General features: G+C 43.3%; 1 long non-coding RNA gene and 1 pseudogene across 1 annotated transcript in view; one reads left to right on the plus strand and one right to left on the minus strand.

Moving 5' to 3' along the window:
- Window positions 1-21,119, plus strand: part of LOC134980048 (uncharacterized) — a 41,056-nt gene extending 19,937 nt beyond the window's left edge. The window contains exon 3 of the long non-coding RNA XR_010190320.1: window positions 20,996-21,119. This is a non-coding gene — a long non-coding RNA (uncharacterized LOC134980048). The remainder of the gene's footprint in view (window positions 1-20,995) is intronic.
- On the minus strand, window positions 18,187-18,305 carry LOC134981793 (5S ribosomal RNA; annotated as a pseudogene).
- Window positions 21,120-22,790: the final 1,671 nt, after the last annotated feature.

The raw sequence follows: 22,790 nt of genomic DNA on the forward strand, positions 1-22,790 counted from the left end.
AACCGCTATGAACACTTTCTAACAGCACAGGTCGTGATGATCCTGTTTATCGAATAACAAAGAAAGTAAGTGGGAATTTCAATATAGTTACGGAAAGAGCAAAACGCTAGAAGAAGGAAAAAGAGTAAGAGCAAGATAAAATAAAGAGGGGTGGGGGGGTTGGGAGCGTCGGCCACACAGGGCTGGTCACTAGATCGATGTCTGCCATCCGTATAGAGAGCGGATCAGATGGTTGTCAATGGCAATTCAGCTTTGAAATGCGTTGTCCATGGCGTCCAGGTGTGTATAAAAGTGACTGAGGTGTCATGTAGGGCAGCCGTGATGCGTTCTAGCTTATATGTGGTCCATATAGCATTAACAGTGGCGGGAAGAGTAGGTGGTGAGGTGGACTTCCAATTTGCTGCTATTTGGCATTTGGCTGTATTTAGGATGTGTTTAATTAGTTTTAGTAGGTGGCTTGGTGTGTCTAGGATTGGTCGTGAAAGTAGAGAGTAAGATGGGGAGACTGGAACGACCACATCAGTGATTTCCAGTATTAGTTTATGAATTTGTCGCCAGTAGCGCCGGGCAATCCCACAGGACCACCAAACATGCAGCATGGTCCCCCTCTGTCCACAAAGTCTCCAACATCTGTCAGAGCAGGACGGATAAATAGCCTGAAGTCTAGACGGCACAAGGTACCATCGGTAATAAATTTTATAAGAATTTTCTTTGATACGAACCGATAAGGAGCTCTTAGCGATTTCTTGTCTGATGTCAGCCCACTCTTCTATCGTCAAAGCCTCCCCCATATCCCTTTCCCATGCTATTTCATGAGACTCTTTTGCAGGGGAATTGTGTGATAGCAAGATTTGGTAAATGGCAGATAGCAAACCTTTTGTAGAACGTTGCCCACAACATAAAGATTCAAATGCAGTTTTGGGTGAAGGGTGAGCAGTGTGTCTTAGAGTAGAGTAAAGGTGACGAATTTGTAGGAATTGATAGAAGGATGAGTGAGGAAGAGAGAATCGTGATTGCAGGTCCGCAAACAAGGGGAATGAGGAAAGGGGTGCCAGGTCGATCAAGAAAAGGACATTGTGAGATGTCCAGTGTTTAAAAGCAAGGTGGTTGATGCCAGGGGGGAACTTGGAGTTGTTCCACAGGGGGGTCAGCAACGGATTATAGGAACGAAGACGATAGTAGCGGGTGCATTGATCCCACACTGATAGTGCAAAGCGCATCGTCGGTAACAAGAGAGACGAGGCCGGGCGGTAGCGGGGCTCGCACCATAACAGGGTTGAAGGAGAGTATACATTTATTACTTGAGCTTCCAAGAGAGTCCATAATCTCTGTTCAGGAGGTGAGTGCCATAGTGCACAGGAGGCCAAATGTGTGGCACGATAATAGTTGATCAAATCCGGCATACCGAGGCCCCCTGAGTCTCGATGTTGCTGAAGTATTCGTATCTTGACTCTGGGTTTCTTTCCAGCCCAGATGAAGATCGAGAGATCCCTTTGCAGATTCTTTAATATTTTGGTCGGTATATGGATAGGGAGGGTCTGCCAAAGATATAGCAAGCGTGGGAGTATATTCATTTTGATAGCAGCTATACGTCCAAGCCAAGAGATAAAGAATTTATTCCAGCCCCCAAGGTCAGTACGTATAGAAGCGAATAGACGCGGGAAGTTTGCCGTATATAATGATGCGTGAGACTTTGTTAGGTAGATTCCTAGATACTTAATTTTAGTGTGTTGCCATTTAAACGGGTAAGAGGATTGAAGGAGGCGTAGATCCCGGGGAGTCACATGTATATCTAGGATTTCTGTTTTGTTAGCGTTGAGTTTGTAATTAGATAGACAGCTATAAGATTGAATCTCCTCAAACAGGTGTTGTAGAGATATATGTGGGTCAGTTAAGGTAAGGATGACGTCATCCGCATATAGCGCTATCTTGAAGTCATGATTTCCCACCTTAATGCCCGAGATGTTGGTATTCAACCTGATTTTGGCTGCTAACGGCTCCATCACCAGAGCGAATAGCAATGGAGAAAGTGGGCAGCCCTGCCGGGTGCCATTTCTAATAGAGAGTGATGGGGAAGCCAGGCCGTTGACGAGGATGGAGGCTGAGGGATTATAGTAAAGTGAGGTGACAGCATTATAAAAGGCTCCATGCACGCCCATGTTCTCCAAAGTTTGGCGAATAAAAGGCCATGCTACCCTATCAAAGGCTTTCTCTGCATCCAGAGCCACCACCAGGGTCGGAAGGGACTGCCGTTGAGAGAGATGTATAAGGTTGATAAGCCGGCGAGTATTGTCCGCCGCCTGTCGATTAGGTATAAAGCCGACTTGGTCTGGATGTATTAGGGTCGGTAGAAATGGAGCTAATCTATTCGCAAGAATTTTAGCGAATAATTTAAGGTCTGTATTTAACAATGAGATGGGTCTATAATTAGTCATTTCAAGCGGGTCACGGTCAGGTTTGGGTATAACGATAATGTTAGCCCTGGTGGTTGCTGCATCCAGGGAGCCTAGTTCCAGTAAAGAGTTGAATAACAAGTGAAGCATGGGGAGGAGTGGGTGCGCAAATTTTTTGTAATAGATGGCCGTATAGCCATCGGGACCTGGGGCAGAGGAACAGCGCAATTGGGAAATTGTGACCAGAATTTCCTCGTTGGAGATAGGGGCGTTAAGCGTTTCTAAGTCTGAAGCAGAAAGTTTTGGTAAGTGACATGTGGTGAGGTAATGTTGGATGTTGGAGATGTGAGATGAATCAATAGTAGTAAGTGGGGGTAAGTTGTAGAGTGATTCATAATAATCATGAAATTGCGAGGCCATAATTTTGGGGTCACAGGTCACGGTTCCGTCAGAGCATTTCAGAGCGAGTATGCGGTTTTGTGTCCTTTTAGCTCGGAGGCGACGAGCCAACAAGGTGTCAGCTCTATCTGATTTTTCATAGAATTTCTGGCGGATCCATAGGAGAGATTTAACCATTTTTTTCGTGAGAATTTGTGACAGCTGTCCCTTAAGTGAGAGGATCTTAGTGTAAAGACGCTTTTTCGGAAAGCGCTGGTGAAGAAGGGTTAGAGAAGTTAGTTCCGTTTCCAAGTCATGAATACGTTTAGTCTCTATCTTCTTGTGTGCTGAGGCAAGATTGATAAGGTGGCCACGAAGCGTTGCTTTATGAGCCTCCCATAGCACTGCAGGAGATATAACCGGAGAGCTATTTTCAGCACAGTAAGTCTGAATCATGGCGGTGATGTCAATAATGTTAGAGGGTTTAAGGAGAAGAGACTCCTGCAAACGCCATGTCCGAGGGGACGAGAGAGTATGAGGGACAGTAACGTCCAAGATAAGGGCGTAGTGATCTGACCAAGTAGTGGGGATTACTTGTGCCCCGCGGAGATACTGAGTGGAATCACGGTCCACAAAGATGTAGTCTATGCGGGTGTAGAGATCGTGTGGGGGTGAGTAGTGTGTGAAGCCTCTGGCAGAGGGATACAAAGTCCTCCAGCAATCATACAAGTTGTGAGAGGAGATACAGTTTCGCAGAAGCTTAGACAATCTCATGTGAGAGGATGTCCCTATAACGGGACGAGACCTATCAAATTGAGGGTCAAGAGTTACGTTACAATCCCCTGCAATTATAATTTTGGAGTTCGGGAATTTAGCGAGCTGGTCGGAGAAGGTCCCAAAAAAGGAACCCTGCTGCATGCTTGGGGCATATATGGACGCCAGAGTGATAGATTGCTGATTGAGGGTGCCCGAGAGTATTACAAATCTACCCTTATCGTCGTGATAAGAGTCATTTATGACTATAGGAAGATCTTTGTGAAGTAGTATAGCAGTTCCCCTGCGTTTGGCTGACATAGTAGAGTGAAAAGTGTGGGGATATTTTTTACTGTTTAAGGAAGGATGGGGGGACTTAAAGTGTGTCTCTTGGAGAAAGACTATATCTGGTTTGTGTCTAGCAAAAAAGTGGAACGCCATGGAACGCTTTGTCGGGGAGTTGAGGCCATTGACATTCATAGAGAGCAATTTCAGAGTCATGGTGGGTAATAATCACCCATGCGGAATATAGTGAGCAACCATTGATGTGGCCAACTGCAGGGCAAAGAGAGGGACAGTAAAGAAAAGATGAGAAGAAGAGCAAAAAGAAACTCTAAGTACAGGCCCATGTCTATGAGCGGGCAGGGCCTGTAAGAGGAAGGGGTAGTGCCGTAAAGGCAGCCCTTTCAATGTGGGGGTAACGATAATATAAGAGATTAATAATTAGAGAACCAGAACGTGAACAACACTAACTAGGACATCCCGCGGTCAAGCGCGAGGGTGTAGAGATAAACAGGTCATGAGCTAAAAGAGAGCAAATTGACTTCACGTCTTATCTAGGCAAACACATAACTAAATGACTACAGCGGCATCATCTAATTGAGGAGCGGGGGGGGGGGGAGGAAAGGAGGGGAGGGAAAAAAAAAAAAGGAAGGGGGGGGGGGAGGTTATTCCCTTTTCTTTTCTTTTCCCCCTGGGAGAGCAAACAGGGTCACATAATAACTTTTAGTGAATAACCCTCCACCCCCCCTGCCTCATGCCGTGAACATCTCCGCTTTGCTTGCATACTGCCATCAGGCTACCTTCCACTTGCCTGCACCTCTTGTCATCTGTCTGTTGCCCCTCCCCAATAGATTGTTAGCTCTTCAGAGCAGGGCCCTCTTTCCTCTTGTTATCTAAGCCCTCGTCTCAGCATATTTCACTCACAGCCCTCCCCTACTCAACGACCATCTTTATCCTGCTGGTAAAGGCTCATCTCCATCTATAACCACCAGCCTCTAGTAGTACTATGAGCACTCCATCAATACTTACATCTTAGCTGTATTATGTCCTGAGAATGTGTGGTGCTCTGTTACCTGTACTCTATTTCTGTTATTTATTTACTGTAATGCAATGTTTTGTCCCCTGTACTGTCCTTTGTACGGCGCTGCGAAACACATGTGGCGCCTTATAAATAAAATGTAATAATAATAGGTGATAACGGGAGGTAACTTAGGGGTGGTAATAGGTACGGATATAAAGTCTGCGCCAGGCCCATGCTACTGAAATCAATATTAGCCTTACCAATTCAAGGCACAGTCATCACATTTTTATTTCCCCTGAGTCTAGGCACGACCAATACCCGTATGTCCCATAGATCTAACAGTCCGTACAGTAATATGAGTAATGTGAGTAAGGTAAAATATAAAAGGAAAGGGGGGGGGGGCAAGTGTCCAGCAATCCGCAAAACACAGTTACGTGTCTGCAATCATCAAAGTGTCACGTTATTTCGTAGACCAAACTGGAGTCGGTGCCACAGGTCTAGGTGAAGATGTGGAAGTAAGTTGATTTCTGAGATCGCTAGGTAGAGTATCAAAAATGCCAAGAGTCTTGAGGAGGTCGTAGCCCTGAGAAGGGGTTCTAATGGAGTGATGGGACCCATCCTTGGTCACGTGGAGTTGGAAAGGGAATCCCCATTTGTATTTAATAGAGTTAGTACGGAGGACTCTAGTAATCTCCGCAAGGTCTCGGCGTTTCTTGAGCGTAGAAGGAGCCAGGTCTTGATAAATTTGAAGTTGGGTGCCTAAATAATCCACAGATTGGAGTTCCCGCGCGGCCGAGATCACTTTTTCCTTAGATTTATAATAGTGGAATCGGAGGATGACGTCTCGGGGTGGTTGGGACGGTGGAGGCCGAGGGCGGAGCGCTCTGTGCGCTCTATCCAGAAGGAACAGGTCTTTCGGAGTACCGGGGAGTAAATTCAGAAACAGGCCTTCCAAAAAACCCGGGAGGGCATCCAAGGCAACGCTCTCAGCGATGTTACGGATTCTGATATTATTTCTCCTGTTCCGGTTGTCCAAATCCTCTAGGTGGTCTTCATGCACGTCTACATCAGCGCGGAGGTCAATTATCTCCTGTTCAAGCACGGCCTGGTACTGACATACTTCGTCCACCTTACGTTCCAACGAATCCGTACGGGTGCCCAGATCGGTCAGATCTTTTCTGAATTCCGCCAGCGCCGACCTCATTTCGGTTTGAATAGTTTTAGTCACAATAGAGACGACATCTTGGGTGGTAAGGGGAGCCCTTGGTGATGAAGCATCCTCCGAATCGGATATGTGTTCCGCAGTTGATGAGTTACGAGAAGTAGCTCCCGCTTTCTCCCATGCTCGTAGGATGCTGGGTTTATTAGCAGCATTTGATTTCCGATTTTTTTGCGACATGATAGAGCGGGGGAGTAGGTATCCAAGGTATCAAATTCGCGGAGGGGAGCTCAGAAGTAGGCGGAGAATGATTATGTGAGACCTGGGCTAGAGCATTAGCTGACCCTCATGCGCTAGCTGACCGCAGGATAGGCTAGGGTAGAGCCGACATCATGGGCGCCATGAGGCGCTTCGGAGAACTCGGGCCGTTATCAGTAGAGCTTCACTGTGTAAAGGAGTGAGGCCTTTCAGTGCCTCGGGGTCTATGTTGACAACAGGCCAGCGGCAGTAGCGAGCCAGTCAGCGGGCCGCTGCAGCGGCGGGGGGGCTCTGCACAAGGACCAGCCACGTCTCCCCCAGGTAACCCTGCTGCCGTAAGATAGTGGGCTGGTGAGGAGGGTATTCTTTACCCCCTGCGCCTCCACCGCAATAGACCGGGCGTAAGGGGTTCAGAAAAAAGGGGGGGGGGGGAAACAGGAGTCGCTGGCGTGCTTTATTATGGGGGAGAGTTGCAGTGTGGCTGAGTGCTGTAATCTGGATACCAGCACATGTAAGCTCCCCTAGGTCTGGTATGAGCAGCCAGCCCCTGTCCCGCCCTACCTGTGATCCGCAGCGGGTATCCCGATGAGCGGCAATCACAGTCACTAAGGAGGGAGCGCCGGGTTGAAGTGCTGTGAGCCGCTGGCGGGGATCTGGGTCTCCCGTCTCCGTCCTCCGATCAGGCCACGGCAAGATGGCGGCCGCACTCGCGCTGTTGCTGCTCCCCGCTGTACGGAGCTCCGAGCGCCGGGCGCTGACAAGGGCTGCTGGACGGAGGTGAGGTCCCGTTATTCCCCTCACGGATCCTGTATATAGTGAGAGGTGGATCCGAGTGCTGGCGCGGCTCCGGGCGGTCAGGACGGGACCCGTGTCTAATCTAGGCCCCGGCTTTAGTCCGGGGAGAGGGCCGCAACCCGCAGGAGCGCTGAAAAGCACTCCCCGATTCCGCGGCGCCCCCCCAGATAGTCCCAGTCAGCTGAGGCGCAGTGGGGATAGTAAAGGGATGCAGGTGGGAGACTCAGGTGCATTAATAAAGGGCTTTTTGGATGTTTAATATACAGGAGCTCTTGAGTTGCACGTCTGTCTCCTGTGGTAGTTAGGCCACGCCCCACATTATTTTTATTTTCATATAAACAGTTTATACAAATAATAACCTGTATGCTTAAATTGTGGAATACATATGTAATCCCGGCGGGCAGGATGCCGGCTGTCAGCATCCCGAAAGCGGCATACCACCTGATAGAATGCCAGCAACGGAGTGACCACTATGAGTCCCCTTGCGGGCTTGCTGTGCTCGCCATGCTGTGTTTGCCACGCTGCAGGCTAGGTGGCTCGTTGCAATCACCACAGGATCTATTCCCACTCTATAGGTGTCGTGGACACCCACGAGTAGGAAAAGACCCCGTTAGCCGGGATTCTGGCTGTCGGCATTGTCAGCGGTTGGGAACCGGGCGTCAGTATCCTGACTGCAGGGATCCCGACTGCCAGCAACTTAACTGCATACCTAGCTGTTCACTGCCTGTGTCACATGCACCACTGTACTCTCCGGCTTGGATTATTAGGTATAGTGAGCAGTTTACACGCAGCACTTGCAGACTTATTAGGCGGTTTTGCAGACATTGACTCTTTGTGCCATCAATTTAGATTTGCAGTCCAGTGATCTGCAGTTGCTTACTTGTAGCCTGAATCCGGGTCGGACACATGAGCAATCACTTTTCCATATGCCCATGGTATTCTACCTACTTTCGTATGCAACTGTGAGAATCCGCTAAGCATGCAGAAAACCTGTGTGATTGTAAGTGGACGCCCACCCACCTAATGAGTATCCATCAGCAGACGCAGCCATTACTAGTACTGTATATGGACTTGACCAGCCCACGGTAGGTGTAAAGATCCATCAGAAACACACTTCCCATCCCTGTCCAAATGCTATGATCACACACGAAAGTTGAATTACCAGCTTATAACACTCACATGACTGTTCCTTGAGAACGTCACCCAATTACTGTCCAGAAACACTAATTTCACAGAAAATGTGGTCCGTCAACAGACAGGTCAATCTGTTTCCATTAGTGATCCCCATCAGTCAGTGTAAGTGCGATTCGGTGCATGCACAGTTGACGAATCCCTTTGCGCATACACAGTATCAGTGAACTATGACTGTACAGTAGCTACATATATGTCAGACTCAGGCGCTTGTTGTGCACTTATAGAGCACTCCTGATGTAAGCATTTCTGCCAACCATTGCTACGAATGGCCCTGGAGTTCCATGCTGATGTAGCCCCCATTCATAAGTATTCAGGGCATAGAGGTACTGTATGTTATTAACAAGATAATAACCCTCCTAATAGGTAGACTGGATGTTGGGCGCTTAGGGTAAAATTGCATGTAATACATTGAATTGGCGAAAGGTACAGTATGGAGAGGGAGGGCTAAAGCGGAATGAGGGGAATATAAAAACAGTACCACTGTGAGAACGGGGTGGAGGAGAGTGATGACTGTTAGAGCAGATCTTGGAGCGCATCCTGACACATCAAGGAGTGGAGGTGTGCCTGTCAGCGGAGGTGTGGCATTTGACAGCAGAGGTCGGCAGCCGAAAAGCCTGAGTGGTAAAAGGCAATGCAGCTGCCTTCCAGACCCAGCAGAGAGGCACACTGGAGGGAAGATGATGTGAGACATCACCTGTGAGCAATCTGAGAGGCTGGACAGTCAATAGCGGGCAGAGACTGTTGGTGGTGTGTCCAGACTAACCACTGTCCAGGGTCCTAAATAACAGAAGCTGCAGGAAAAGTTGGTGAAAGCCGCATCAATCTCCCAGGGATACGGTCATTAGGTTGACCACACTTAGGTCGACAGTCATTAGGTCGACCACTATTGGTCGACATGCATTTGGTTGACATGGGCCAATAGGTCAACATAGTCATTAGGTCGACATGAACAAGGTCACCATGGAAAAAGGTTGACATGAGTTTTTCACATTTTTTTTCAATTTGTTGAACTTTTTCATACTTTACAACAGCGTGAACTATGATTGGGAATAGTAACCTGTGCCGAGCACAGCGGTAGAGGAGTGAGGCACCTTGCCCGAAGCATGGCGAGTGAAGAGACGGGAGACGGCGCACTAATTGGGGTTCCCCGTCACTTTACTAAGAAAACGACACCGAAAAAAGTAAAAAAACTCATGTTGACCTTTTCCCATGCCGACCTTGTTCATGTTGACCTAGTGGCCATGTTGACCTAATGCATTTCGACCAATAGTGGTCGACCTAATGACTGTCGACCTAAGTGTGGTCGACCTAATGACCCATACCCATCTCCCACACAGATTCACAGCTTAGGGCAGTGGTTCACAAACTTTTTTGAACCACAGTGCCTTAAAGTACCAGAATTTTTTTCACGGCATCCCTAGGCCAAAAGCTGCTTAATGAGAAATTTAAAAAGAAATATTAAATTAAGTAAATTGTATTTATATGTCACCCTTAGGGTCAGTTGTGTGGTGAGGGACAATATTTGCTTCTGTTTGGCCACATATTTTATGTCTGATAGCCACAAGCACTAGTTTTGCCTATTACATTGACCATAAATAATTTGAATTGGTCCTGGACCACCAATCCAAGGGTATCCGTTCACATGGTCGACCATGTTATGGTCGACAGTCATTAGGTCGACCACTATTGGTCGACATTGACATGGTCGACATGGACACATGGTCGACATATGAAAATGGTCGACACATGAAAGGTCGACACATGAAAAGGTCGACATGAGTTTTTTAACTTTTTTTTCTTTTGGGGAACTTTTCCATACTTTATGATCCACATGGACTACGATTGGAACGGTAAAGTGTGCCGAGCGAAGCGGTAGCGGAGTGAAGGCACCATGCCCGAAGCATGGCAAGCGAAGCGAGCCATACGAGGGGACGCGGTCCACTAATTGGGGTTCCCAGTCACTTTACGCAAAAAACGACACAAAAAAAAAGTTAAAAAACTCATGTCGACCTTTCCATGTGTCGACCTTTCATGTGTCGACCATTTTCATGTATCGACCATGTGTCCATGTCGACCATGTCAATGTCGACCAATAGTGATCGACCTAATGACTGTCGACCATAACATGGTCGACCATTCATACCGGAACCCAATCCAAGGCACCCCTGCAAGTGTCCCGAGGCACCCCCAGAGTTTGAGAACCACTGGCTTAGGGCACAGCCCTGTGTATGTATTAGCATCAGTCAAAATATTAGTGGTTGCCATAACTACTTAAACAGTAAAGGGTAGCAGCTCCCTGTTAAGTGATTTCCCTGCAGTTCTTCGAACTCTCTTACTAAAACTATCTGGGACCTAAAAGAGCCACTTATTCATAAATAAGTGGACACTGTCACCTCTGTATACATATAGAAGTGGTTCATGGTAAAGAGTTGAAGTATATTTCTCACAAAGAGACATATTTAGTGGTCTCTACCACATAGGCCCTATAGCAGCAACAGGGACTAATGGAGCTGCTATTGACTGAGTAGTGACCTTTAATGTTGATGCATTGCTGCAGCTGCTTATACTTATTAATCAGGCTGGCTGTACTGATTGGCGGATCTCAGTGTTATAAGGCAGCCTGGCCAACTCCTTCCTGCCAGTTATAGTTTATGCTGTGGTGCAAGCTGCTGGTCCGTGTCCTTGTGTCAGTCCTGTGGATACTCTGCCCATCTGCCGGACTCTCTGCCTGTCAGAAGTCTAGCTCGGCCTTGCCTGTACCCTTGTCCTTTTCCAGTGTTTGTTAACCCCTTGTTTGCTTCCCCAATGTTTACCTAGTATTCAGCCTATACGATATTTACCAACTGCACTGTGCTCATATTCCACCTGACAGTGTTTCTTCTGCCTTCACGGAGGTCCTGACCCTGTCCTAACCTTAAACCCCTGTGTTCCGGTCTAATCTGTTACTTGTTCCCTGTATATTACTCCAGCCTCCTATCCTGTGATCTTCAGCCAATTGTGTATTTGTATCTTACCATGAGTCTGCCCTTTTTACTGTATGTACATTTGTCTGATTCCTCCGTTAATTGATCTATAATCTACTACAATGAAACTCATCCAGAGCGACACAATAAAACCCGGGTTTTAGGACTAAATAAAATTATGCCAACAATATCTTGGCCACAACATTTCTCATATTAAGCTTTAAGGATATTTAATTATCTAATTGTAATATTAAATAGATGTGATGTATATAACTTATTTTGAGTATGGGTCACCAGGAGTAGGATGGGAGTAAGGTGGACACAAATAGTACAATTCTGCTTAGGGTTACAGTACAGGCAGCGTAATAGCAACATTTGTAAAACAATTTATTGTTAGTGTAATTGGATAACAGAGATCACTAATGCTAATGTTTATTGCAAATGTTTTATGAATAATTTGTTTCTGGATTTCCTGTAGAGACTCTGAAGTGTTCTGGAAATTATAAATACATATTCTTCAGATCTAATTTTATTGAGTATATGTATTGTGGTGTTATTTATTATCTTTTACTATTTGTGTTCATCTATGTCATCGAACACATTGATTAAAGTAGATTTTAATGATATTACCACTAAGGCAGTGGTTCTCAAAACTGTGTGCCGTGGCACCCTGGGGTGCCTCAGGACACCTGCAGGGGTGTCCTGGGTTGGTGCCCTGGCCCTGGGTTGGTGTTCCAGGACCAATTCAAATTATTTATGGTCAATGTAATAGGCAAAACCAGTGCTGGTTGCTGTCAATCATAAAATATGTGGACAAACAGAAGCAAATCTTGTCCCTCACCAAACAATTAAACCTAAGGATGACATATAATTATAAACCCAATTTAGTAAATGTAATATTTATTTGTAAATTTCTCAAAAAGAATCTTTTGGCCTTGGGGTGCCGTGAAAAGAATTCTGATACTCTGGGGCACCGTGAATAATAAAAAGGTTTGAGAACCACTGCACTAAGGGGTAAATAGAGTCTATAAGGGGTATTCCCCAAGTCTGCTTCTGAGAAGAAGGATAGTATAGGCTTGGATGAAAGCACCGCAGTGTGAATATTTTAATACTTGGAGATGACCCTTTAGGTTTTAAGGGGGAATCAAGGTTACATGAAAGGGGACTTTGGGTACACTGACATCATGAAATAATTTATTGAGCTGCTTTGTTCATATTATATATGATATAAGTAGAGATAAGCGGGTTCGGTTCTCTGAGAACCGAACCCAACCGAACATCACGTCCTGAGCCCGGATCCGAGTCCGGCTCGGGACTTCCCACCAGACTCGGAAATCAGAACGAGGCAAAACGTCATCATCCCGCTGTCGGATTCTAGCGGGTTTTGGATTCCATATAAGGAGCGGAGCGTTGCCGCCATTTTCACTTCAGTCCTGGAGAGTGTAGCGAGAGGACGTGTCTCTCTCCTCAGTGCCTGTCTGTGCGGGAAAGTGGTGTGGCCACCTGCTCTGTCTTATGTGTGTCATTACAGTGCTGTCTTGTGCTGCATCAGTCCAGTGGTGGTGTCTTGTGCTGCATCAGTCCAGTCACAGTGGTGGTGTCCTCTGCTGCCATATGTCCAGTGCTGCTGTATAAGTCCAGTCCAGTGGTGCTGTGTTGTATCGCATCAGTCCAGTGGTGGTGTCTTGTGCTGCATCAGTCCAGTCACAGTGGTGGTGTCCTCTGCTGCCATATGTCCAGTGCTGCTGTATAAGTCCAGTCCATTGCAGTGGTGCTGTGTTGTCCTGTATCAGTCCAGTGGTGGTGTCCCTGTGCTGCTGTATAAGTCCAGTGGTACTGCCGTATAAGTCCAGTGATACTGCTGTATAAGTCCAGTGATACTGCTGTATATGTCATGTGGTACTGCCGTATAAGTCCAGAGATACTCCGTTTAAGTCCAGTGGTACTGCTGTATAAGTCCAGTGGTACTGCCGTATAAATTCAGTCCAGGGTTACTGCCGTATAAGTCCAGTGGTACTGCGATATAAGTCCAGTGGTACAGCCATAAAAATCCAGTCCAGTTATACAACCGCATAAGTCCATTGATTCTGCCATATATGTCCAGTGGTACTGCTGTATAAGTCCAGTGATACTGCCGTTTAAATCCAGTCCAGTGGTACTGCCGTATAAGTCCAGTGGTACTGCGATATAAGTCCAGTGGTACAGCCATAAAAATCCAGTCCAGTTATACAACCGCATAAGTCCATTGATTCTGCCATATATGTCCAGTGGTACTGCCGTATAAGTCCAGTGATATTGCCATATAAATCTGGTCCAGTGGTACTGCCGTATAAGTCTAGTGATACTGCCGTATATGTCCAGTGGTACTGACACATAAGTCCAGTGATACTACCGTATAAGTCCAGTGATACTGCCGTATATGTCCAGTGGTAATGCTGTATAAGTGATGCCATTCAAAGATTTGATGCCTTTTATTGGGGGCTACCATACTGCACCCGCGCTTCACTGGGATATATAGGATATTGTTAATTTATATAACACATAATTCATTTGATAGCGGATGCTTTTATTATATGAAAGCCATGATGGAGATAAATGCATGTACTAAACTGGGAACTCAGATGAATAAAATGATCATTTTATTGTGGGCTGTGATTCGTTTGTGGACCAGGTTCGAGATACTTCCGGTATTTTCGATGCACTGAGACGCAAAATGCGTATCAAAGTCTGGAAATGATGTTGTGAGCCGGAGGGCACTTGACCGCGCTTGGTTATTCTAAGACGCTTCCTACAACTTCCTGAGGTTGGGGCGCAGGATGCGTGTCAAAGTCTGGCGTTGACATCACATGCCGGAAGTCACGTGACCGCACTTGCACCCCACCATCCGGAAGTGATTTTAAAGTTTAAGATTATGGATTTTTAAATATAGATACTATAGGATTAATTAGAAAATGTTAGGTCTGTCTTCATCTGAGTAATAAAATTGGAAAGTACATGATTTTGAGTCGTTCTTATCTTAATGGATTGATTTGTCAGGTGTCACTGATCTTATAATCAGTATGGTATAAATACACTGTTTGTTGAGCCCAAGAATTACCTTGAAAAACCTGCACAGCTTGGCAGCGAAACGCGTCGGTGGGCTTCTCTACAACTCAGTTTACAGATTTATTCCCCCACTGTGCATGCCAGGCATCTTTCTGGACTGGACTTATCTTATGGACTTCTCCTAGTGACGTGCAGATTACAGACTGAAGCAAGTAAGACAACCGCAGCTCTGGTGAGGATCCTGATCATCATTTTCTAATTGGGAGTACCCTCCAGCGGATGTTACAGTCGGATTCATGGTACATGGGACTGAGCCTTCAGCTCCATAGGAGTAAGAACTGTCCGTTCACAATCTCAAGTGGTCCAACCCATATTGGCAAAATTTGCACAGATAAACTTTGGGGTTATTTATTCAGTTTTCTTTTAAAGTTTTAAAATACCATGTGTGTGATTTATACTTATTAAATTGTGTACACCTTACAGACAATCCATTCATATTTATTTATTTATTAGCACTGCCTTTTCTCTCTATGGTTTACGTTTAATTGTAGGAGTGACTATCCTATTTTCTGGCAGCTGCTGATTGGTGAACCAGCCCGGTGTGAGCGCCCAATTTCCAACTTGTTGGTTATTTTTATTTTAACTATTGTTGAAAGCCTGGGCTCATGTGAAATTTCAAATTAACAACCTGTCACAGCTGAAGACTATGGGCCGAATTCAATTACATGCGAAAACGCGGTAGTTTACCGCAATTGGCATTTTTGCTGCTTTTGCAGCTACTTGCTGCAAAAATGGGGTTTTCGTGTCTGCCGTGATACGCCTATTCAATTACAAATTCACAAAAATTGTTGCCGGCAGTGAAAAGTGAAAAATGGGTAAATCTCCCTATACCCCCCAAAAAAAGCTAAACTAACATCAGATAACAGTATATAAGTTTATAATTGGTTATAATAGTATTTTTGGGTACTTAAATTAGGTCAAACGGCTGTTATATGCCTTTTTTTAAGTGAAAAAAATGATAGAACGCAAGTGTTTTGATTAATATAAGTCCTCAAATTGTATTGGCAATACATAAAAATGGGTATATGTATATATAGGGGTCATTTTACACCTCTTTGAAAAAAGTTCCCTCAAAAAAGATTACTCCCATCTGTGGACAACTAAATAAGCACTTTTCACGATTTGCGGTGTATTCACATTTTTTACTGTGAAAAACGGCTTTTTGGGACTAATTGAATTCGGCCTTAAACCCCCAAAGAATAGGTAACTTGACATTGAGCATGAGGTAATAATTGGAAATCCTGTACACTTATGAGTCTTAATATGACTTATCACTTCCTTAAATGTGTTGCTTGTCATATAGGGGCAGATGTATTAATCCTGGAGAAGTGATAAAGCAGTGATAAGTGGAAGGTGATAAAGCACCAGCAAATCATTATGGGTTTGAAAAATGACAGTTCGGAGCTGATTGGCTGGTGCGTTATCACCTTCAACTTATCACTTCTTTATCACTGCTTTATCACTTCTCCAGGCTTTATACATCTGCCCCTTAGTTAAAACTGGGACTAAATATGGCTATAATGTAGGTTATAATAAAAGGTTTTGCTTGAAAATATTTCATCCTTATATAACAGGTGGTCAGTTACAGTAGTTTAGCCACTTTAGTTTGTAGTGAAATAATAAATAAGTATACATACAGATCGAGCCTCACTCACCTATACTGTCTATGATGTTTGTCCTAATCACAGAGTCATAGTGAGCCTATTCACAAGGCTGCATGTTTTGCCGCAGGGTGGGCATAGAGCTTAACGTGGCGTATGGCGAAACTGGTGAGTGTAATACCAGTGATCATCCACCAGATGTGAAAATCACCATTACTCATGCTTGAGTTGTTCAATAAAATACTATAGTGCAAGAATGACCATTGCGCATGTGTGAGGTCTCTATTGAAAAACACTATAGCGCAAGAACTACTTTACTGTACAGTCCAGTCCAGTACAGTACTGTATGTTAAACAGACATGTTCATTTGTAAGGCATTCCGTGAGTTGCCTGGCGTGAATGAGTCATCAGTTCCCGGGTAGCTCTGTTAATGTCAGGTGTCTTTTTTGGATCGCTATGTGAACAGGATGCACAAACTGCTTCTGCTGATTAACATGATATATGGCATAGATGTAAAACAGTGGCTGCGCAAACTAGAAAAACAAGTAATATAACCGTATAGGGTATGCTGCTTATGGAATAGGGGAAATCCCCAGTCCCCTGAGGAAATAGTTATTTGTAGGAAGTGTATATTCCAGCGCAAAAACCTTCTATGGTAACAGTGTTTAATAAAGTATTAATAAAGATTGTATAAACTGGTAGTAGATAAAAATGATTTTATTTGTTTCCAACAGATGACTATCATCTAATTGTTAAATACTGCATTGATGGGAAAGAGGGGAAAAAAAGGGGAAGGGACAGATAAGGGGAGAGAGAAGAAGAAGAATGGAGAATGAGAGAGGAGGAGAAAAAAAATGTAAAAATTATTTTTAAAAATAGTATTGGTTATTGATGAACGAATTTATAAAAATTGAGGGTCCTCTTGGATGCTAGTAAAAATTGTCCATCAGAAAAAAGTTTGTGAAAACATATATGCATTGTAATCACAATAGGGTGTATCTTGGTACTGACAGTTTCTCATACAAAATAGAGTCACTTGTCCAAATAGGTGTGAGGAGCTTGGAAGTCCCAGGACTTTGGACAACCAGTTTTGCCGGCAAAACACCCCTTCCATCGACTGAGACAAGGTACAAAATGCAATATTGATCACCAACCCTATTTGGACAAGTGACTCTATTTCATCAATAACCAGTACTTTAAAAAAAAAAAATTTTTTAATTTTTGTTCTCCTCCTCTCTCATTCTCCATTCTTCTTCTTCTCTCTCCCCTTATCTGTCCCTTGCCCTTTTTTACCCTCTTTCCAATCAATGCAGTATTTAACAATTAGATGATTGTCATCTGTTGGACAAATAAAATCATTTTTATCTACTACCAGTTTATACAATCTTTATTAATACTTTATTAAACACTGTTACCATAGAAGGTTTTTGCGCTGGAATATACACTTCCTACATATGATATATGTCATGCCTATATTTAGTGTGAGACTGTGGCTGCTTAAAAAATTCTATGTTACACTATAACAGTTACAGTGTTTTCCTGGAAATTACGATAATGAATCCTTTGTATACACTTGTATATCTGTGTTAAAATTAGCATCCACAGCTTTTTTAAATTTTTCCCAAAACAAGTTCTGTCAGCATCTGTATATGTACGAAGCATGGAGAAAAAATGGCTTGCAGAAGACTCTTATGTGAGTGCACTCTTGTATTTATGTAGTTATATGACTAATTATTAAAGCTTAACTTTTATTAAATAATCATTTTAAAATAAATCCACACTCTCATATTCCTCCACAGTTAATTAATGAAACAGAAAAACACTTATATAGGTATAAAGATTACACAATGAAAACATTTTTTTTTGTTAAAATTAGAAATGTTCTGGTTAGTCTATCCTTATAGACTTATAGGGAGATGTAGACACTAAGGTTCTAGACCCAAGTCCTCTCCAACCAGCACAAGCGAAGCTTGTTTTAATAGGACCTCAGTGGGTCATAGTTGATCGGACCGATATTGTCAAACATATGAGTCTTAATAAATTACATATGCATGGGGAGGTGTCTGTTGTAGTACCTCGTGGTTGTATATAACGGGCTTTAAGGATTTATCCTGGATATGGAGAAAAAATAGCCAATGGAAACAAAGATGAGATTGCGGGGGAAGGTGGAGGAAGGGGAGGAGAGGGAAAGGGAAAAGGAGGAGGGGGAAAAAAACAAATGGAAAAAAAGGGTAAAGGAAAAATGTGGTGATCCTGCTGTTGGTTTACGGTCGAGATGGGTCACAAATTACAACACCAGGTATTCTCTGGGGGTCCCCCTCACAGATACTGACCCAGCCCACCACCGTTTTGCTTCCAAGATCGGACGAGATCGGGCTCTGTCAGTGGGGTATGGTAGTAATTATTAGACACAAATTGGTCGACTCACCAATGAGAGTGCACCTAGTAAAGATTTAAAGAGAAGAAGAAGCAAGTTGCAGATCTGCTGTCTACGTTAGGCACTGGATTGACCTGTGGATCATAGATGAGAGTCTGCAGATATAAGAAAATAATAGATTACACAGGATCAAAGGTAGAACTGAATCAGGTATATGCCTAAGTCTTTATGCAGGCACTGTCGTCATATTTTATATTGGAAACACACTCTAACAGTTCAGAATACTGTATTAGACTGAAAAAAATATATTCCATGGAGTGTGTAGAGATTCAATATTCTGACAAGCTACCTTCAATACAGATCACTTGCAGAGGTATTCAGACAAGGTTAGGTGCTCACTTGTACCAAATGTTCCTATGTGCAGGCACAAAACCAATTGAATCACATGGCAGGGCTGTTTGTATTATAATGAACAGCCACTGAGAAGGTTATGTCCAGAAAATAATGGTGTCCCTGAACCCTGTTTTTACACAGGCAATGGGGTTGGATTTTATATTTAGATATACCCTCCGGGAAACTATTCCATGGGGCGTGTGTAAATATTCAGTATTCTGACCTTCCACCTTTAATACAAATCTATTGCAGAAGCACGCAGACAGTGATGGGTGCACAATTGCACCACTGTTCCCACATGCAGGCACAAACAATTGAATCACAATGCAGGGCTGTTAATATTCGGATGGACAGCCACTGAAAAGAAGGGATATATCCAGAGAGATATATCAGTATCCCTGAAACCTGTCGAGTTCATAGGGATTTCAATTTAGAATGCCCTGTGCAATTAGGTAATATTTTTTCTACAGAGTATTACGTGTATTATTATTAATACAATTGGTGTGATAGTCTGATAAATCAAAAAAGATACCGGTCCCTGCCCAGGTCCCTGGGTCAGTTGGGGTTAACAGGATCTGAGTGATACTCCTAGTGTCCCTGGTCCCAGATAGGAAGATGGAATCACTTCCAAGTTCTCCCTGACTCTGGGTGCACCACCAGGTATAATCATTAGGAATTATTCCTTTATACCGATATAATTCTGGTACCATACGATATTGTTTGAACCTGACTGGTGCGGAATCACACCTTTTTCCTTTCTATGTACGAAGCATGATAGAACTTGTTTTGGGAAATTTAGAAAAAAGCTGTGGATGCTAATTTTTACACAGATTTACAATACAAGTGTGGTTTTTCAAATTACGAGAGTGTTATCTTTATAAGACTGAGTTTACTGTACTTCTACCTGGGCTTCCCAATGGCTTTAATAAGCAGCCTCTCCCACCCCCAATCCCACCCACAGTGAGAATTTTGAATTCAAGGATTGAGTGTACTGCTTAGTAAATGACAAACACAACACGGTCCTTACACTATGTAAATGAATGGCTCATGCTGGCTTTGGTTGGAGGAAGGGAACCCATAAGGCACAAAGGCATGTTTATTTGTAAGGCATGCCATGAGATGCCTGACATGAGTGAACCGTCAGGTCTTGCGTAGCTTTGCTAACATTGGGTGTCTTGTTTTTGCCGTAAATGCATCTTATATGCATGCATCACTATGTAAATAGGATGCACAAGCTGCTTCTGCTGATTAAAATGATATACAGCATGCCTATATTGAGTGTGAGACTGTGGCCGTATCTGCTTTAGAAATTCTATGTTACAGTGTTTTCCTGGCTTGGCAAGTTTGTAATGAAAACTGATCTTTTCCTGTGTTCATAATTGTATTGAATGCAAGTTTCTTAAATGTATGAATGTTAAATATAAAATAAAATCTAATGAAAAATAAATACATTATCATTCGTTCTTCCTGGGAATCAAACCCAGGACCATGAGCGTGGGGCTCAGTACACCTCACTGCTAGGCCACGTCACCTGAGGAGCTCCTGCAGTCCTGTTTCTCACTCCTGTACCTGTGGCTGGCCTCTTTTGATCAGGATATGAGGTGCACATGTAGCCCTACTCCATACCTAGAGACGTGTTCACTTTGTCCAACCCCTTCCCTCATCTGTACAAGATTCTGCTTCTCTGAAAATGCAGCCATTATCATCCCAGACAAACCTTCCCTGACACTTGTACAAATCAAGGCTCTCCACTGCATATGGCCCGTACAGCTGCTGTCTTGCACTTTATTAAATCACCCCTACTGAATCTATGCAGTGAAATAATTTCATAGGTGTCTTAATTCACCTAACTGTATCTGTTTTTTTTTAAAGGACAGATCAGTACAGTATATTATATATTTTAATTTGCATTCATTCGCCAAATAATGGCTGCTATAGGTTGCTACGAAAGCATTTCAGATAGATGCCTTTATAGTAAATATATACTCTAGAGAGATATCATGCATCTTTCCATTCTTTAAGAATTACAAAAAAAACAAGAAAGAGCGAAAAGATAAACCATATTGATCTTACTAATAAGATCAAAAGATAAATTCCCTTTCATGTTCCTCCTGACTTCAGCTGGTCAGTCTGTTTGTTCCTTTGGGGTGAATCAAAATAACTGTATACATTACCCCTGGGCTTCGGAGATGTTTTAAAGTGAACATTCTTCTTATCTAGAAGTGGCTGATGTTCACTTTATGTTTTTAGAACTCTCTATAAGCAGAGGGATTTCAGAGTGGGCATTAAAGTTTTCTGTTTCACATTCTCTTTACTTACACAGGTCAGGGGTCTATGTATGTATAAAGGAATTTGGAACATATGGAAGAAAGAACAGGATATTTTCATTCTCTCTTACTAATATACCTCTGCAAGACTCTGCTTGCCTGCCTGCTGGGGCCATCCCCAAAACGGTGAGTGTGGCACAAAGGTGCACAAATGATAATGAGATTAATCAATACCATGTGGTATCATGGGTGTATTTATATATGTCATCCATACATTATACTTTACTGTCTGGAATCCAGAGCCAGTGCTGCAGAATTCATTGGGAAAATGTCACAGCTGCCATTTTCCCATAGATTTGCACATGCACATTACAATAAACACAAGGATCATGGCATGGGTGCCATTTTCCTGGAGACCTGTGTTAGGGTTTGATGACCACTCATGGTCTGGTCTATCAACTCTCTTCAGCCATCAGTCAGAATTCTGGATTTAGCTACCGGTTGGAGATCAGGAAATGAAAAGACCACACAGAATTATGTGTAACCTTAACAGATCAAAACTGATCTGCAAGGGCCCATCCTAGGGGTTTATTTTATACTTTATGAACAAAGAAACTATATGTGCCAATATTTTTAGCCAATCAGAATATACCATGTTTATCTTGGAACATGCAATACATCAAATGTCATATAAGATTATAATTAGCAATTAAAGCATCTTTGAATATGTTTTTATTGCTTCCCGCTTATCAGCCTTCCAGGCATATAGACAAGACATCCTTTCTGATGGTCATATGGTCAGGGCCTCGCTGTTCTGAATGTTCCAGACATATTGTCCTTGGTTGGCCATCTGCCTGACTGGTCTTGAATACATCTTGTGTTGTCCGGCCTTGAACAATTCATGCATTCAATATCATTTCTGAGTATATAATTTCTGAATATCTGTGTAGCACTTAAGGATTCATCAACATTTGATTTGCTTAATAGTAAATATCTTAATCAATGCAAAAAAGCTTGAATATACATGGTTGCTACACTGTGAAAGCTTTTTACAATATAATTTCCCCTCTTTTTGATTCTACTTTTTCCCCATTCTACCTATACTAGGTTACATTAGTAATCCTTGTTATGCTTTCGACACCTAAGTTCACCTCCTGGTGTGGGCATCAAGAGTTCCCTAAATTCTACAGAACTTCTTGGGTGTCTTTGCTTGCTTTCATCCTGTTTACATGTTTTCTAAACCTACATGAAAAATAACAGTTCCAAGCAACCAGCACCATCAATACTATAACTATTGCCAGTAGTGGGTGTAGTACAGTTTTCATTAGTCCTGTGGTTGATGGGGATTTTCCTGTGAAAATATTCCAATGATACTGCAAGTTATTCTTTAGCTGTGTGGCCATGTGTTTCAGTTCCCCTGCCTCTACACCCGTTTGTATTTGCTCATGTCTTGTAGAGTAATAAACTTCCCTTAAATGCTCTTCCAATTTCTTTGTATTGTTGATTATATTAATGATGTCATGTTTACTCACAGTTATATTATGGGGGTGAGAGTTAATTTTTAAAAGCTTGTTCCAGGTAGTCAGTCTGATTCTTATAAAAAACAATAGTCTGATTTTTCCATATTAAACAGACATCCTGAAAAAGGGTTTGGTAACTGGTATAGCTGGGTGATCTGTTCATCATATGTAATCATACAGACTATCTGTGGTGCCACTTCTATAAATATGTCATCTTTTGGGTCAAGCAATTCCCAATTACAAACACCAGTAGGATTTTTTAAGCTGGAATGGTTCTGGTATGTAAGTAGTGTGGAGGCATGCCAGTCCATTACCAGTGCTAGTGCATAGG

The sequence above is a fragment of the Pseudophryne corroboree genome, chromosome 12 (assembly GCF_028390025.1).
Source record: "Pseudophryne corroboree isolate aPseCor3 chromosome 12, aPseCor3.hap2, whole genome shotgun sequence".
Classification (NCBI taxonomy): Eukaryota; Metazoa; Chordata; class Amphibia; order Anura; family Myobatrachidae; genus Pseudophryne; species Pseudophryne corroboree.